This window comes from Talpa europaea (assembly GCF_964194135.1).
Source record: "Talpa europaea genome assembly, chromosome: 6".
In the NCBI taxonomy this organism is placed as follows: domain Eukaryota; kingdom Metazoa; phylum Chordata; class Mammalia; order Eulipotyphla; family Talpidae; genus Talpa; species Talpa europaea.
In genome coordinates, this window is record NC_140072.1 from 63,789,848 (window position 1) to 63,808,615 (window position 18,768).

Consider the following 18,768-nt stretch of genomic DNA (forward strand, 5'->3'; position numbering starts at 1 on the left):
TCCTAACAGGAGAAACCTAAAGAAATAAGGCATCTAACATGAGACCATCAAGTAAGTCTATTTCAGCATTTCTGAGGATGTTTTTCTACCCTGGAATGAGGAATAAAATGCTGTTTCAATGACTTAGAGGCTCAATGTACTTCAGGACACAGATTGAACAAATTTTACCATGAACCTTGACATCTGGGGGGGTGGTTCACAGCAATTTAAAACGTAAAAGGATTTACTCTAATGCCATCTTTCCCTTGGTTGGTACCTACAGTCAATGACACATAAAGTTGATGCTTGTGTAGCTGTACTCTTCTTTATGTTGTTGATACTCAGCAACAATCCTAAAGCCCTGCCGTTTTCAACACCCACCTGGGAGGAGATGACATCACCAATAAACAAAGCAGTGTTATTATCACAATTGCATGATTGAAGATATTATAATAAAACAATTTTAAAGGAAAACAACTACACAAAATATTTACCTGATCTTGATTTTTACTTTGTTAGACAATCTTAACAACTGATTTTTTTGACTATTTTTTCCAATTCCTCTTAAAGAAAAGTTGTATTTTTCTAAGAATCATCTGCTTCTCTAAAAGGTGCAGTTCATAATCTTAAATGTTTATTATCTTCTTTATTAACTAGTTAACATCTGCATCAACTTTAGTTATGATTTATCTTTTATTCTAATATTTATCTGAAAGAGGCTTTTCAAAGAATGACTTTTTGATCTTGTTAATCCTCCCTGTTGCATTTTGTTTTTTATCTCATTGACTTCTGCTATTATTTTTATCATTTCCACTCTTCTTTATTTTTTATTTCATTTTTGTTTTTCTAACGTGTAGTTCATTGTGACTCCTTTATTTTTGTAATAAAAGCAATTAAAGATAAAATTTCTCACTAAATCTTACTTTATCTGCATTGACTATATCTTGATTTATATAATATTTTTGTTGCCATGCATTCTAAGTATTTTCCAATTTCCATTATAATTTCTTCTTTCACCCACAAGTTATTTAGAAGAAGAGGACATTTTAATTTTCTACCAGCTTCTTCTAGTTATCTTTCTGTTATTGATTTCTAACTTAATTCCACTATGGTCATAAACTGTAGTCTGTATGATTTCAGTCTTTTGAAATTATTGAGGTTGCTTTATAACTCAGCATGTGATCAATTTTCAAAAATACTACATGTTGGTTGAAAAGAATGTGGATTCTGTAGTTGTTAGGTGCAGTGTCCTATTTACTTATTTAATTAGAGCGAGCTTATTAATTGTGTTGCTCTAATCTTCTATCTCCCTACTGATTTTGTCAGCTTGATCTAAGTACTTATAAGTTTAGAGAACTCTTACATCTTCCAGGAGAACTGAACCTTTTATCCTTATGAAATGGTTCTCTTTAAAGATTTCTGTCTTAAGGAGTATTTTGTCTAATACTAATATAGCAAGACCAACTTTCTTTTGGTTAGTGTCTGCATGGTGTAATTTTTTTCACACTCTTATTCACAAGTTTCCTGAATCCTTATGTTTTAAATGTGACTTAATTAAAAAGAATACAGCTGAACTCTTTCAAATAACACACACACTATTGGTAAATCCTTGCCTTATTAGTTAGGCATTTAGTCTATTTTTACTTATTTTAATTCCTGATGGATTTGGATTTATTTTCACCACCTTATTTCATGTTTTTTATGTGTCTTGAACCTTCATTATTTCTTTTTTTTACTCTGTTCTCAACTGCTTCTGTTTTGATGATTTTTCTCTCTCTACTTTTCCCTTTTAATTAAGTTATATAGTCTTTTGGTGGTTATGCTAAAAATTTTAACATGGAAACTTAGTATTTTTACCATTCTTACAAAGAATAAAAAGGACAGAATACTTAATCTCCTCATTCACCGACCAACTTACATGCTATTGACCGCTGTATATTTCATTTCTAGCTAACTTTTTTAATCTCTAGAAAGATAAATATTAAACATAAATATATTACTGTGTTCTTTTTAATCTATATTTACTTACAATTAACCATAGACTTTGCACTTTTTTTGCTACTCATTCCTTTATACATCTCTTACCTTCCACCTGCATTCACTCTCTTTTTGCATAGAAAGCAGGCTTTAGAATCTCCTTTAGTAAGGATCTAACGGTGGCAAACTCTGTTTTTGTTTACCTGCTTGAAGATGTCTGATTTTTCCATTGTTTTTGAAAAATAATATACAAATTAAGGCTGACAGTAATTTTCTCTCAGCACACTGAAGGTTTTAAATGTTTTCTGGCTTCCATAGTTGTTAAGAAGCCTAATTGTTACCCTGTTGAAAATAATCTGTCTTTTCTTTCTCTGGCTGATTTAAAATTCTATCTTTGTTTATAGCATTCTGCAGTTCTACTGGAATTAAGCTAAGTATAGCTTTCCTTTTATTCATTCTTACTGGGATTATTGGACTGTTTCAATCTGTGGCTTGTCATTTCTCGGAATGCCTCAGCCATTATGGCCTCAATTTTGCTTTCACCCCTTCCTTTCTCTCCTTCCACCTAGAATTCCAATCAGACTATTTATTATATTTCTTACAATAGCTCCATAACTTATAACCTCTCTTTCACATTTTCCATCTCTTTAGGCTATAGTATGTAGAGATTTTTGGAACTCTTTCCTAATCCATTCTCCAGCTATGGTGATTCTACTATTTTAAACTCTAGTAGTTCTTTGGAGCCTTCTTCACATCTGCTAGGTCATGTTTTACATATATTTTCAACCCCTTCTCTAATTTCTTTAAATGTACTTACATACTTATTCTGTATTCTGTGCCTGATAATTTTAATAGCTAATACATTGCATCCTGATGTTTGTTGATTCTGCTGGCCCTTGTTCATGTCATATTATTTCCTGTTGCATTTGGTAATTTTGACCATGAGCACATGAATTTTTGGAATTTATTGATGGGAATTCCTTGAGACCTGTGTTGAAGATAAGTATCTCCAAAAGAGATTTCTATTTGTATTTGTTTCTACTAGGCACCTGGGAACTTCACATTAATATATGCTTTAAACTTTATTCTTGACCCGAAAGTTTTTAGACTCTCAGGTGTAGTGTGAATTTGAGCTGCAGGCGTAAGTGAATGATAGTAGCTATGTTACAAATTTTCAGGTGAGATATTTTTTCTCTCCCTCCATTGGGGCCACTTCTCAAGAGATATTTTTTCTCTTCTTCCATTAGGGTCACTTCTCAAGACAGGCAATTTTCCTTGCATTTTTGCAGGCAGGGGAAAGGTGTCAGGTTTATTTGTAGTTCATCCTTACACAGAAGGGGTTGTCTTCTAAGGACACAGCTTTAAGCAGAGGTGGATGGGGGGGCTACACTTAGACTTCTCGCTATGAGCGTACCTTGACCACTGGATCCACTCATTTGTCATATGCCCATATTCCTTGGATTTCCACTTGCATTTAGTTCCCAACCTCTAAGTTCCTTCCTGTGATAAAATGCATTTAAAAAGATTTAAAAATACTTTGTCAACTGTTTTTATTGCTATCAGCAAAAAGAGTAACTAGGATAACTAGTCTGTCGTATTCTCAAAAATGCAAGTCCCTCTGCCTCTGCCTCTGCCTGAGGGTGAAGTTTTTATTTCAAGGGCTCCTTCCTGGGTCCTCCTTTCTCTTTATTCTATGTATTCTCTCTTTTCAGACAATTTTATTCATTCCCTCGACTTTGATGCATATTGTCAATTATTCCCTTAACTATACCACTGTATTAGTTTACTATGACTGCTGAATCAACTTTACCATAAATTTGTTTCGTTTCTTTTGTTTTGTTTTGTTTTTTTCTTATGGTAGTACCATGGTTTGCATTGTTGTTAGTATTTTGAAAGTAAGGGATCTCCCCCTTCAGGTGTAGTCACCATAGCACACCCACCACCAAAGCACCCATAATTCTCTACCAGTTTACCACAAATGTGAGGTTTAAAACAACACACATTGTCTTACAGTTCTGGAACGCAGAAGCCTGAAATCAGACTCACTGGGCTACAAGCAGGGCTTATTTTTCCCTGGAGTCTGTGGCAGAGAACTCCTGCTTTCAAGGATACTTGTGATTACATCTCAGGTCCACCTAGATCCTGCAGGATAACACCCCTAAGTCCCTAACTTATTCACATCTACAAAGTCCCTTTTGCCATGTAAGGGAACATCCAGATTCCGGGGATTAGACTCTAGATGTCTTTGGGACATTATTCTGCCTACCACAATTTCCAATCCTGATGTCTGACTCAAATTTTCAGTTTCCTTCTAAATATCTCCTATTAGCTGCTCTCTAGGTACTTCCAGTACATATTATCTAAAACCCAACTATATTCATCAGCTCAGTTAGTGATATCACCACCCTCCCAAACATAACTATTTTATTGCTTCTTCTTTCACTCTTTACATCCTATGGGTCATTGAGTTTCTGCCTGGTTCTAAAAGATTGCTCAAATTCAGCCCTTTACTTTATGCCAACTGCCACTCTTTTTCAGATCCTTTTATCTACTGTAATTGTGACCTAAGTGAATTCCTCACTTCTATTTTTTTCCCACTTTAAATTACCCTGTTATCTTAGATTATCTTCTAAAACTCAAATTACTGTTACTCTCCTTAATGGTTCTACCTTTATCTACTCAATAAAACCCAAAAATCACTTGAGGTCTTTTGCAATTTGGCCAAAATATGTGAGAACAGCTTCACCACTGTCATGCCCTGTCATGTACTATGTGTTCTAGCCAACCAAATTATACCCCATTTCAGAATAAGGAACCTGTTTCAGGCCCTTTACACTTTGCATTCTTTCTGTGCAGACAATTTTTCTTTGTCACCAACCTAGAAAAGTTTTCTCAACACTGCAAGACCAGTTGAATTTTTTTATTTAAATATTTTATTTTATATAATTCTTACATCTTTTTTCATCTTTGCACAATGTATGCATTTTCATTTTGGTTATATTCTCCATACAATTGCACCTCCCCCCTTATTTTGACTCTAGTCCTTCCTTTCCCCGCCCCTCCCTCCCCCCCCCCATAGTGTGTCTCTGGTTTATAGTTGCTTGTTGATTTTGAGTTTTACTTTGTATTGATTAGTCTTTTTCCTGGTCTCTTATTTAGGTTTTCTAAATTCCTGCTATGAGTGAGACCATCCGGTATTTTTCTTTTTCTTTCAGACTTATTTCGCTGAGCATGCAGTTGAATATTCTTAACCTTTCTGAGAAGTATTATAGGACTTCATTACACAGTTAGAATGAAGGCTCCATTAATGCTTTAGATATTAATTTGATTATTTAACAATATTTATTGAGATCCAAACAAGTCAGGCACACTATAGAACTTACTGGATGTAAAATGGTGGACAAGATGTAAATAGATCTTTCCCCCATAAGGCTCACAGAGGGTATAGACAAGTAAGCAGGTAGTTATCATGTAAGTGCTGTGATAGGAAAAGCACAGATAATGTGTGAATAGACAGGAAGGAAACCTGGTCCAGATATGGAGAATCATTAAAAGGTGACAGCTAATTTGAAACCAAGCTACAAGTAAGAATTAACGAGGGAAAGAGGTTACAGGAAGAAATTGTTTCGCCATAACAGCATGTGATAGCCTGATATTTGTGACCTCCCCTGCAAAAAATTCTTATGTTGAAATCCAAACTACCAATTATGATGATGATGATGATGATGATGATGATGATGATGATATCAGTAGGTCTGGCCTTTAAAGGGAAGGGGTTAGATCATAAGGTTGAAACCTCATCCATATGATTAATGCTTTTATAAAAGAGATCCCACAGAGCTCCCTAAGCCTCTTCAACCATGTGAAGATACAAGGAGGAGTCTGCAACCTGGAAGAGGGCCCTCAAGGTCCCATGCCCACACTCTGATACTGACTTTCAGCATCCAGAATGGTGAGCAATACATTTCTGTTGTTTATAAACCACTCAATCTGGTATTTTGTTCACAGCAGTCCCAAAGAACTAACAAAGCATCCATGAAAGTCCAGATGTTCCTAAAACTTTTAGAATATTATGATGCAATAGTATTTCAATAACAAATTATTTGTAAATAATAAATAAAAGTTTTAAAAAAAATTTAGGTCAGCAAGGCTAGAAAACAGTGAGGTGGGAAATGTTTAAAGATGAGGACAGAGTATGAGCAGGAGTCAGAGCAGGCAGGGCATATTCAGAAGTTGGATCTCTAGTCTAAGAAAAAGGAAAACCACTGATGAATATAGAACTTGTGAAGGACATGATATGATGACTGTCTTAAAGGATGATTCTGTTTCCAGTCGGGGTAACAGGTATAATTAGAGCAATGAAATAAATTACAAGGTTATGGTTAAAAAAAAAAAATTAAAAACTCATAAATAGCTAAAATAAGGAAGTGGCATTATGAAAAATATATAGTATATTATGGTGCTGAGAGTGTAGAAAATACTTTTCAGGTTACTGGTCTGGGCAACTGAGAAAGAAATGGATGCAGGGCCTCCCTGGTGGCTCAGCGGTTGAGCGCTAGGCTATGTAGCTGCCCGCAGCCTCTGCAGCGCCGGTTCGATCCCTAACAACGGGCGAGGGTCCCAAATGGCGCGACAAGACCTCTCCTGCCGCGCCCGCTGCGCCCCTCAGCAGTGTACTTTGGTCCTTCTGACTATTCTGCTCCCCACTCTGGCTCTGGTGAATTCTCTCACCCTCCCGTGCTTCTCACTGTACCCAGTGCTTGTATAAATAAATAAATAAATCTTTAAAAAAAAGAAAGAAAGAAATGGATGCAGAAATTGTTGTGTAGCAATGTTTCTGAGTCTTGTTATCTACTCTATGGGTTCACTTCTGATTTCTATGTATCTGTAGGAGACAGGCCTCTGCACTCTGACCTCTGTTTTTCTTTGTCTTTTTTTAAAAGATTTACATATTTATGCAAGAGCTGGGGTACAGGCTGGGGTGCAAGGGGTGAGAGGATTCACCAGAGACAGAGTGGGGAACAGAACAGGCAGAATGACTGAAATACACTGCTGAGGGGAGCAGCGGGCGAGACGGGAGAGGTCTGCTTCACCATGTAGGTTCCTCTCTGGCTGCCCAGGGATTGAACTCAAGGTGCAGAGACTGCAGATTGCTTCATAGTGCGGTACTTAACCCCTTGCGCCACCAGGGAGGCCCTGACCTCTGTTTTTCTGTCTCATAGCTTTCTGTAGAATTGGGGACATCCATCCAAACTGGCAAAGGTATAGTTTGGAAGTATCCCAAGTTACCATTTCCTATGGACAATCTCAACCAATGGGTGCTGGGAGCTGGTGGATAATGTCTACCTGTTCTCCTGGGCGAAGAATACCACAGTGATTACCAGCTCAGTAATGTATCCTTTATTAACTCTCTCTTCTTTTCTCTCTTACTGTTCCTGCTTCCCTCACTCCTACTTTCTGGAATTATCTGCCCAAATAAAGTCCATGCATCTAAGTCTTTAAGTTTTAATGGAAGAGGGGGGTCCAAACTGAATTGTTTTTTGCATTTCAAAGTGAACATCTAAGTTAGACCTTTCAGAGAAAAAATGTAAAGACATAAATTTGTGTTTTCTTCCTAATGGAGACTGAAAATAGAGAAATGAATGAAATCATTCAGTGAGAAGAGAAAGCAGTACATGAGGAAAACTTGATGACCAGTAACATTTATGGCAATGGCAGAAGAGACAAGGAGACTGAGAAAGAGATGATCAGAGAGGTAGGCAAAAAAATTGAGAGTTTGCAGACATGGAAGCTCAGGCAAGAGGAAAATTCAAGAAGGAGGGAGTAGTGTCAAATGCTACTAAAAAGTCAAAAAAAAAAAGCATAGAGAAGTAGCCATCAGATTTAGCAAAGAGAGGTCATTTGTGACTTGGTGAGAAAACAGCTGTAAAAGCATCATGAGACTGAAGCTAGGTTACAGAGAGCTGAGTGCTTGGTGGGAAGTGAGAATATAAAGCAAGTGAATTTGGGGAACTCTTGGGAAACTGTGTTTTAAGGAGGAAGAGAAGAGGAGACGATAACTAGTTGATATCTTTAGAGTGTATGTGTCTCTGTGTGTGTATGCATGTGTATTTACATGGGAATACTTTAATCTGTTCAGACTATTAAGGCTTAAAAGAATTGAATAAAGGGAGAGAATGAAGAACAACAAAGATAATTAGTTTCTGAAGAAAATAAGACAGGATGAATTCTAGGTAGATTAGATTTAGTCTGAAAGAGGAACTTACCTTCCTTTGAAACAATAAAATGACTACTTGCCTAGTTCAAAGATTAAATAGGTGGACAATTCCAAAACTTGGCTGCATATTTCTGCACTAAATTGTTATATTTTGTAAGTTTTTTTTTTTTGAAGATTTATTTATTTACTTATACAAGCACTGGGTACAGTGAGAAGCACGGGAGGGTGAGAGAATTCACCAGAGCCAGAGCGGGGAGCAGAGCAGGCAGAAGGACCGAAGTACACTGCTGAGGGGAGCAGCGGGCGGCAGGAGAGGTCTGTGCGCCATACGGGACCCTCCTCTGGTGGCCGGGAGCAGCCGGGGATCTAACCGGCGCTGCAGAGGCTGCGGGCAGCTTCGCAACCCAGCGCTCAACTGCTGCGCCACCGGGAAGGCCCAACCACTTCACTTTTATGAGAGACTTCATTAGTACCTGTTTTCACTTACCAAAAGATATCCAAAGAAAATTTCCACTTTTATGACAAAAATTGAAAATAGTGTTTGTTTTGCAGCAGTCATTCCAGAGGCCTTGTACAAGCAGAGCAGCAAGAGTAGTACTGCCAAGCCCTTTCCCTAGGAACTACTTTCTACAGGTGTGTATGCATCATTTAATTCCGGCTCTTATTGTATGTTATTGTGATTTTAGGTTTGCTGTGTTATTTGGTGTGATTTGGTAGGTTGCTTTTGGGTCTGGGGATGCTCAAAACTTTCTCCATAAGAATTCATTTGCTTCTTCAGTTTATGCCATTTCAACATAAGAAAGGTTTCTTGGAAACGCTCTACTTTCAGATAGTTGGGGAAGTCTTGGTAACAAATATAATATGCCTATCAGTTAATTTACTTGAGGCTGTCTGCTACTAAGATTGGAGTATTTTCAGATGTTATGTGGGTATTTGCTTGATGTCTGGGGAAAATGTGTATTTTTTAGTTATGGGCAAGAAAGAGAATCATCGTTAAATTTCAGTTTGGCAATCTGGCATTATGTGACCTCATCTTCCTCCCTTAGGGGAAGTCAGACAGTCATTTACAGCTTTATGGCTCCTCATTTGCAAAGAGGGACTAATATGATAGGTTTTTGTGGGATAATCTATTTCTGAATATTAGGCATAATTTGAGCTTCCATAAGTTAAACTTTATTATCTATAAGATTCTAAAGATAGGGCCTCCCCTGGTGGTGCAGAGGTTGAGTGCTGGGCTGCAAAGTTGCCCGCAGCCTCTGAAGTGCCAGTTCGATTCCCGGCCACTGGTGAGGGTCCCACATGGCGCAACAGACCTCTCCTGCTGCACCCACTGCTCCCCTCAGCAGTGTATTTCGTCAGTCTGCCTGTTCTGTTCCCCGCTCTGGCTCTGGTGTATTCTCTCACCCTCCCGTGCTTCTGACTGTACCCAGTGCTTGTATAAATAAATAAATAAATCTAAAAAAAATAAAAGATTCTAAAGATAGTGTTCCTGAAGAACCATTTTATATATGAGACTAAAATCTATCACAAAAGATAGTGAAGGCAAAGATCAACAGCTGGGACTACATCAAATTAAAGAGCTTCTGCACAGCAAAAGAGACAATAACAAAAACAAAGAGAAACCCCACCAACTGGGAGAAAATTTTTGCACACAACACTAATGATAAAGGACTGATCACAAAAATCTGCAAAGAGCTGATGAGACTCAACAACAACAAAGAAAATAATCCAGTCAAAAAATGGACAGAGGAGCTAAAAAGAAACTTCTCTGAAGAGGAAATGCGAATGGCCAACAGGCATATGAAAAAATGTTCAACATCACTTGCAATCAGGGAAATGCAAATCAAAACTACCATGAGATACCATCTTACACCAGTGAGAATGGCATATATTAAAAAACTAGCAACAACAAATGTTGGCGAGGTTGTGGAGAAAAAGGAACTCTTCTGCACTGTTGGTGGGAGTGCAAACTGGTCCAACCACTATGGAGAGCTGTGTGGAGATTTCTGGACCTACTAAACATAGAGCTTCCACAGGATCCAGCAATTCCACTCCTATTTACCCAAAGGACACAGAAACATCAATTCCAAAGAGCACCTGCACCCCTATGTTTATAGCAGCACTATTTACAATAGCTAAGCTTTGGAAACAGCCCAAATGCCCAAAAATAGATGACTGGATCAAGAAGATGTGGTACATACACAACATGGAATATTACTCAGCATTCAAAAAAGATAAACACATGCAATTTGCAGCAACATGGATGGCGCTGGAAGGGATCATGCTCAGCGAAATAAGCCAAAAAGAAAAAGAAAAATACCGGATGGTCTCACTCATAGCAGGAATCTAGAATACTTAAATAAGGGACCAGGAAAATGAATAACTATAAGAAAGTGAAAATCAAAATCAACAAAAACTATGAACCAGAGACACTTTTTGGGGGGTGGGGGGCGGGAGGGGAGGGATTGGGGTCAGAATGGGGGGATTGCAATTATATGGGGAATATAACAATAAAATTTATTAATTAAAAAAAAATAAAATAAAATCTATCACAAAAGACAAATATTTGATGTTCTAGATTTGGAAAGAAAAATGTCGATATTTTAAATGATCCCCTGAAAGAATTCTTCTGTATCAACTGCCCAAGGTATTCTCAAAATACCACTCCAAAGAAGTTCTAATGATAGATCTTTTATTTTTTTCTGATAAATTTCCCCAAAGCAAACAAAGGCTTCAGTGTTCTAAGGACCTTTAAACTGTGGTCAAAATTAGGGCCATCTCTCTAAAAACTGTCACTGCAAATTTAGTGGGTAGAAATTTCTTTGAATATTAAAGTTTTCCCTTTCACTGTGATTCTTCCTTTTCTCCTTTTCCTGGAATACCTCATCTTCTTTCCCCCCTTTTCTAGCCTTTCATTTATCATCTTTAAATATTCAGAGCACATAGGAACTATCATCCTTAGCACGACTTGGGGGCAAATGATCTGATGCTACTCTAGAGAGTCTTGCAGATTTTCCCCTAAATGTTTTGCCAACAATATTCCAAAAGTGATTCAATCAGCTTTGCTTATAATAGAACTTCTTCCTTTGCTGTCTTGGAGTAGCTTTTTTCAATACAAATGAACAACCCCTTTGCAGTAGCCTTGCTCAATTCTGTTATGTATAGATTCACTTCATCTATACCTGCATTCATAAAATCAAAACTTTTTCTATTTTATTTCTAGCACCAATCAACATAAGAGCAGCTTCAGTTTTCCTGTCACCTATGAGGAGAGTCATAAGCAGTCACTATGGCAAGATTTGACCAATACTGGGAAAGTCATATTTACAATAATAAAGGTCATAAAAGCAGGGGTCTAAAGTGAAGTTATTGTGAGTCGGGAGCCATCTGTACCCTTCCATCAGTGTTTATTGTGAGGATTAAGAGTAAAGTTCTTTTAAAACTGCAAAACCTTACACAAATGGAAGGAATTATTGTAATCCGAATTTGTATAATATATACAAAACCACACAAACCAAACAGCACTAGTGCATTGCTCACACAGGTCTGTGTAGTTAGAATCTGAAGTATTTCTTTTCCCTACAAATCACAGATTCTTCTTGCTTGAGTTAAAGGAGCATTTTGGCTACCATAGAAGAGTAACCCCACATGAACAATCCACCCACAACTAGGAAAGCAACCATTCATCCTCTAGCCTTCTCCCTTGCCCCTCCATCCCTATACATTTTCCATTGTCAGTCTCCCTGGCCTTTTGCAGATCTGTGTGCCACTTCGGAATGACATCTCTGGACTTGGAGGTTTCAAGCTTGAAAAATTCTGACATATACCTATGAAAGCACAAAACATCAAGGTACCATTCAAATCTAAACCAGTCTTCCACCTCAGTGGCAGACTGTTAAATAGAAAAGTTTGCCCCTCCCAAAAGCTTTTAAAGGATCAGTGTTCCTTTTATTTAAGTACAAAAGAAAAAAAAGAAAATCCCAACCAACATGTTATAAACAAAGCAAATTGAAATTCTAGTCACATTCTGAAAAAAGTCAAAAGATCATTTTCCCACAGGACCCCCGATTAATGCCTTGTGTGACTTTGGGGAAGGCTGCAGGCAGCAGAATGCCTCAGAAATTCAATCTGAGTTTTGCTGTCCCACCTACTAGATTACCTAAATGTCAAGTTGGTTCTGAGAAAAGAAGACTCAAAGCATTTGCCAATCTATTTCTGTCTTAAATTTCCAAACATAAGATGGAGATGTTGTGTATGTTCAAATGTATTAATTCAATAATGTTTATTATGTCACAAATACACCTGCATGTATTGTTCCCTTCTTTTAGCTGATTTGCTTTTAGTGTTTCTTATCTAACAGCTACAATAACAGCCACAGGAGTTTTCACTAGAATAAACATGATTGGTAGACCTCATAAATCTTGATGTGAAAGACAAAATAAGGAAAAACAGAAAAGAGTTACAGAAATACTTTGCCCCTAAGTCCTACCGTGGTTCATTTCCACACTTATTTCCATTGTTAGTTACTTGAAAGGTCGTTTACAGATCTTTTGAGTCACCATAAAAGACTGAACTGGAAGAAATGGACCTTTGAACATGAATTTGATATGGTGCTTCATAGTTTACAGAACACCTTTGTGTTCACGATTTCCTTTCATCTACACAACAACTGTTGGGTAGGTATTATAGATAAAGAAAGTGAGTCTCGGGGAATTCAGCTAATACAGCTAGAAAGTAGTGATGCTCAAAACTAGACTGACTCTTTCCACCACCTCATGTTTCCTTGGGTAGATGAATACAACGGTAATAATAGGACATAAGGAATGACAATATGAGAAATGACAATTATTAAAAACATAAAACAAGATGAGGATCAGGGAAAAAACACTGAAAAGACAATCCTGGGCCTCCCCTGGTGGCGCAGGCAGTTGAGCACAGCGCTGTGAAGCTGTCCACAGCCTCTGCAGCACCGGTTCGATCCCAGCCAGCTGGCTAGTGAGAATCCTACATAGGTGGCAGACCTCTCCTGTCTTGCCCCGCTGCTTCCCTCAGCAGTGTATTTCGTCAGTCTGCCTGTTCTGCTTCCCGCTCTGTCTCTGGTGAATCCTCTCACCCTCCCACGCATCTGGCCTGTACCCCAGTTCTTGTATGCATGAATAAATAAATCTTTTTAAAAAAGACAATCCTGACTTTTATGTAAAATATACATATATCGTATATATACACATCAGTATAATTTTTTTTAAAGATTTATTTATTTATTTATACAAGCACTAGGTACAGTCAGAAGTGCGGGAGGGTGAGAGAATTCACCAGAGCCAGAGCGGGGAACAGAACAGGCAGACTGACGAAACACGTTGCTGAGGGGAGCAGTGGGCGCAGCAGGAGAGGTCTGTCGTGCTATGTGGGACCCTCACAGGTGGCCAGGGCTCGAACCGGTGCTACAGAGGCTGCGGGCAGCTTCGCAGCCCAGCGCTCAACCGCTGCACCACTAGGGGAGGCCCCAGTATAATTCTTTTTAATAATTTTTTAAACATTTATTTATTTATACAAGACCTGGGATATAGGTCAGAGACGGGGGAGGGTGAGAGAATTCACCAGAGACAGAGTGGGGAGCAGAACAGGCAGACCGACCAAAGACACTGCTGAGGGGAGCAGCAGAGGAGGCAGGAGAGGTCTGCCACGCCATGTGCGTTTCTCCCTGGCCGGCCAGGAATAGAACCCGCCTGCAGAGGCTGCAGACAGCTTCACAGCTTGGCGCTCAACCCGCTGCGCCACCAGGGAGGCTCGGTATCAGCATAATTTTTAAAAAAAACCTGTTTTTCTTCTAACAGTTCTGTTAATAAATTGGAAAAAATAAACAAAATTATTTTGAATTAATATGTGTTCCTATTGATTTATGTGGCAGTGTTAACACTAGAACTGCTTCTGGAGGCTAACTTCTCACACATATAATTATTATTTACTGATGGCAAAGCTCTGTGGATGCAACGAAAGTGTCAATGTCATAAAGAAAAGCCTGTTTAAATGATTTGCAAAGCAGGGCCACAGCTGTAACTTTGGCCTGGCAGACCCTGTCAAGTAAATAGCATGATCTTTTCAAACACAGCCATATCATTTCCTTCCTGGCATTTGTAATTCGTTAAAATTCTCAGTGTTCATTCCTTTCTTCCTAATAACAATCGCAAATGGCCAATCTCTGTACTTATCTCTTGTACACACATTACTTCTATGTATATTTGGTCTAGTTTCTGTATCTGAAGGAGCTATATTTATATATATATATATATATACACATCACATACATATATACACACACAAACATATACATATGCATATGTATATCTATGTATCTATTGAAGAATGTACTAGCTGCAAATTTTAAATAGCATTCAACGACTGATATAACCAATAACTCAGTGATGTAACACTTAAAATGCCAAATAAAATCATTTCATTTGAGATGTTATGAAAGTAGCTCAAGATCAAATGCCAAATCTGCTTAGAATAAAAAAAGAAAAAAATACCATGATACTTCAAAACTGTGATATTTGGTTTTGTAAGACATGCTACATCTGATATTTATAGACTTAGTCTTTTTTTTTTTTAAGATTTATTTATTTATTTATTTATTTATTTATTTATACAAGCACTGGGTACAGTCAGAGTCACGGGAGGATGAGAGAATTCACCTGAGCCACAGCGGAGAGATGAACAGGCAGAGTGACAAAGTACACTGCTGAGGGGAGCAGCGGGCAAGTCAGGAGAGGGCTGCACGCCATGTGGGACCCTCGCCCAGCAGCCGAGGATCTAACTGGCACTGCAGAGACCGGGCAGCTTCACAACCCAGCGCTCAACCGCAGCGCCACCGGGGAGGCCCTATAGACTTAGTCTTATTGCCAGAGTACCAAGAGTGTCTGTCTGGGATCCCATCCATTGTCTACCAACTTATTTGTACCTTGGTAGATATGTGACTATCCAATAACTTTCTAACTTAGAAGCGATGGCTGGATTTTCAGTAACTTTTGCTTTATTTATAACTTAAAAATTAGATACTAAATCAGGAACCACCTAACATCGCTCACCACAACAGTAATCTTTAATATAAATTCCTTTAAGCATAAATTTTCTCCCCAATTTCATGTTTTAAAGAAATAGTGAAGATTACTGAAGCCAACCACTCCTTCCAGACATTTCTGTATTGGTAAGAGTTGGAATCCTGGAAACAGATCGGCTGTGTTTGAACTCAGACTTTTATACTTATGAAAGTACGATGTACATACTTCATCTTTGTGAACCAGGGATGCCTTTTAGTCTCTCTAGCTTCTGTTTCATTTGTTAAATAGGGATGGAATAGAATGTGTCTCATTTAGTTGCAATGACTAAATGAGATATTGCAATAACTCAGTAACTACATACAGTTGGTGCTCAAGAAATGTAAGAACTTTAGTTCCGGCAGCTTTAGGGACTCCCACAGCATTGGTTGAAGCCTCCAGAGACAAAGAACTTTCCACCTCAGGGATCCCTATAACACTTTTAAATCACTCTGGCTCTTAAAAAAGTTCTGCTAGAACTTAAAATTTCTCTTTCTCTTGCTAGTTAGTGACCCTGATCATGCTCCTCATAACTTGCAGGGGAAAAATAACAATTTTTCCCTTAAATATCTCAAAACAAGCTAACTTGTTTTTTCCCCCACTTCTGTGAGTTTTTTTTCCCTAAGTGAAATATTCCGAAAGTTTTTCTTCACATGACATGTTTTCCATCCCCTCTTCGTCTCTAGCATGATGATTCCGCTACAAATCTCTTTTGGTTTACAAACACACAATATTCTTATAATGCAATACACATAACTAATGAAATAGCCCAGGAGAGGACTAAGAAGTTAAAAACATGTGAAGTATTGATTCTGAATAATGAGTTTTATTTCTCCATTTTCAACCCTTATTTCTTTTATTTTCAACCTTTTAATTCTTTTTCTTTTCCTGACTAATTCAGTACTGAGTAAAATGGGGTTAAGGGAGCAATAGGAAGTACACTTGTCTTCTTGATTTTAAAAGGAATGTTTGTATCAGCAAGCCCTACTATATCAAGTAAATTTTAGTGAAACTTGAGGTAGGCCTATTGGAAATGGAGGATTTCTGAAAAATGGTTAAGGTCTGATGTTTGTATCTGACAACCTCAAAGAAAATGAAATCACTGAAGCTGTGTTTCTTATACCTCGTTTCACTACAAAAATTGTTCATCTGAACTTAAAGATGAGGAAGTATTTTTGATTACACAGATTCGCCATCAGTTGTCTAAATATTATTCAATAAAATAAACAATCTCGAGTACTTCTAAATCAAACAAGCTCTGATGCCTGATTCCTTTCACAGTGTTGCCAGATTATAACTTTTCTGGACTTTAAGCTTTATTAACAAAGTCCAAGATCCCGGTAATTTTTTAACAGCCAAAGCACATGGGTACTGGCTCCCCTATCCAGAGGTTATGTAATTAGTATTATGAACCCAAGAGCTGCCCTTCATAGTCTATTCATATTAAATATTACATAACATATGAGGAAAGAGTTACATAACTTGAAACTATCTTTCTGAGTAGGATATGAAAGGCAAAAACAATAGAGTAACTGATAGATTTACTGTCTTTAAAATGAAAAATCTTTCTTGGGCCAAAAATAAAATTCATAAACAAAAGAAAGGACAAACTTGGGAGAAATTTGCTTTATGTACTTTTAAAAAATGTTGATGTGTTTAATATATAAAAACCCTTAAGGAATATTACAACAGATATTCTAGTTGAAAAATTAACAAAAAATATGACCATAGATGATGCTCCAAAGTAGCAAATGCAAATGATTGATATATGTATGAAAAACATTCAGCTTTACCAATATTCAAAGAAAAGCAAAATTAAGCAATGTGTGCTTACAAAATTAACAGGGATTTTGAAAATCATAGTATCCAGTGATGAAGCATCAGGGAAATGGAACAAGATACTCAAATGTTGGTAAGAGATTATTAGGGGGAAAAAAAGTTATAACATTTCTCCTAAAATATTGCTACAAAAATAGTCATAATTTTGAGACAAAAAATATGACAGGGTGCAGGAAGCATTCTAATAACCTAGTATAGCATACTGGTTAAATAATGGTACAGTCATGCAACTGAAGAAAAAAAATTTAACTTGGAAAAATTTTTATGATATTTAGGTGAAAATATTTAGAAAATAGTATTATTGCACTATCCTGAGAGTCAATTGATTAAATAAATTATGGTACATTGAAACATTATCATAAAATAATATTTAATAATTTGGAAATGTTTATGACTTCTAAATGATGAAATATTTACAAAATAGTATTATTATCCTAATAATATTTTTCACAAAAAATAGATCAAGACATAACTTTCTCAATAATTTTCTAAATATTTGGCAGTGAACATACATTATTTTTGTAATAAAAAATATTTTTTAATGTTATCTTGTTAGACTTAGCTTGTAGGATCTTGCTAAACAATGTTTTTTCTCAGTGAATTTGATAAGCATGTCTCAACAAAGATGTTGATAAAAATGTTGAATACAACAAGGCGAATGGGAAAAGCTTATATTATAAACAAAAGAAAAGGCAAAAATAAAGAGAAGAAAATATAACCTCACTCCGATTGAAACAATTCATTGCTTAGTATCCTTTGTGTATGCTAACTTAATAAGCTTTTAATTCATTGATTTGCATTTACATTTAGTGAAAATTTATCAATCTTGTCCATAGTGTCTTAATGAAATACTTGGCTGAAGCTCAGATTTCTCTGATAGATTAGTCTCTTGGTTGCAAGGAAGATAGACACATTCAGGTCACCTGAAGAAATGAAATTCCTTTTAAGATTACACATTCAGTACCTACAATTAAATAGATCCCAGGATCCAAGAAAGTTCTAGGGAAAAACTCTTTATGACCTATATGGTATCTCACTCAAGTACTTGCTTCCACTCCAAGATTTGCGTTATTCTCCTTTTCAAACTGACTAACCAATCCATTCTATATTGTTCTACTCCAAATCACAGAGAGAGCTAATCTGCTTAGTCATCACTGTGCAAAGAATAGTTCAACTGTTTCTTTAAGCGGAGGCTGTGGATGAGTCATTTTCATCTAGAAGGAAACAATGGGGTTGGCAGGCACTATGATTGATGTGTCTGATGCTACTAATCTGCTAATTCTGGCAAGAAGATACTGAGATTAGAATGACATGATTTGTTCATAGCAGAAACACTCTGCCCAATAATCACCAATTTTACTTTTAAATATATTCATAGACCAAATCATGGGGAGGGAAAAAAAGGCAAAAAATAAATTTTAAAAGCACAGAAAATGTATGGTATGCAGTGAAAAAGTCTAATTTAAAATATATTTGGTTTCCTAGAACAGAAGAAAGAGAAAATAGACAGAAGTAATATTTTAATATTTAATGACCAAGAATTTTCTAAAAATCCAAAGTATATTAGTCTCTTCCACAGGGTTGTCTACAGAGGGCGGCCCCATCTCCTACTCAGCTTCATGGCCACCTCCCCTGACCACCCAGACAACTCATGAAACCCTC